The sequence below is a fragment of the Lygodium microphyllum genome, chromosome 27 (genome assembly GCF_053477565.2).
Source record: "Lygodium microphyllum isolate KBCC chromosome 27, Lygodium_microphyllum_v1.1.10, whole genome shotgun sequence".
Classification (NCBI taxonomy): domain Eukaryota; kingdom Viridiplantae; phylum Streptophyta; class Polypodiopsida; order Schizaeales; family Lygodiaceae; genus Lygodium; species Lygodium microphyllum.
Window position 1 is genome coordinate 102,865,085 of NC_141161.1, and position 1,332 is coordinate 102,866,416.

A 1,332-nucleotide genomic window follows, 5' to 3' on the forward strand; every position below is an offset into this window, starting at 1 on the left:
ATGAAATTAACTTACATTCACTCCTTCTATTTGTAACAACTTTGAATCCACTGTTCTGCAAATGTTTGAGATAACTCTCCATCCACAAGAATGCGCATCGCTTTGCAATGGAACTTCTTGTAGAAGAAAAGTATAAGGCCTTTGAGGATCAGCAAGATCCTCGTATGTTGTATCCAAAAATGTAGAAATGAGTCTAGCAGCATTGCAAAAGGAAGCTTTGTAAGTTCAAAATATTTTTTATAAATAAAATCAAAGTAAGTAATTTTCTTTCAACATACATTCGTGCTTGACCATGAACACCGCTGAGAGAATTCATAAAGATATTTTTTCTTGAAAGACAATTAATTTAGATGAGACTCCAATGCCCTCTGCAAATTCATAAAAGAGGTGAGTAGAAGGGTGAAAGCAAATGAATATAAAGTTTCCTCTACAGAAAAAGAAAAATACCTTTCTACATAAGGGAAAAAGATGTGGTAATTTGTCACACTATCGAAGCTACGAAAAAACGGTGAAATATTAGAACCAGATTTTGCAAATAGTTCCACAGAGAGAAGTGGATCAACAATATATATGGTTCTACGGATATCGAGAGTGAGAGAGGAGACCAATGCCCTACAGTTAATAGCAAAAGCTATTCAATACAAATTTCATCCAAAATATACTTGAACCTATAAGACTTTACTTATGCAAAAAAAAACAAAAAATATAAGCCTTACCTTATGCAACAAAAAACAACGGAGTCAAATAGTTGGACATCCCTTTTTTCCAACATGGGCTTGTCCTCGAAAGATATACTAAGATATTCCTCCTTAGGTTCCGCAGAAACATTCACAAGAATCTGCCCATACACTTTGCCCATCCTCTCGCTGTTGACGGGAGCAAGTGATGCGGCTTTCCTCTTGTAAACATCGTCTTCAGTTTCAAACACCTCCTGATTTTTTTCACTCAAGAAAGACTCCTGTTGGGTGGCACCCCTTGTAGAGTAAAGGTGAGTAACATCCTCAACCTTTAGCTTTTTCTCTTTCCTGGACAATTTTGGGGGAATGTTAAGGATTTCAAGGGCTTTTTTATCGTTGGAAGGCAAGGGCCTCAGCACTTTGTCAACCTATACCTGACTCTGCTGTGATGCTGAAATCTTTATTCATAAGGGTGATTCTATGAGCATGGGCGGCAGCAATGTAAGCATCGTTCATGAAATCAATAACAAAATCTTCTACGGCCTCTTGCAGGGCAAGAATGGCTGAGAGTTGCCACTTCTTATTTAGACCAGAGACAGTTGCCACTTGAGACAATCTATCAGAGATCTCTTTAACGACCCTTATAAAAGCAGCC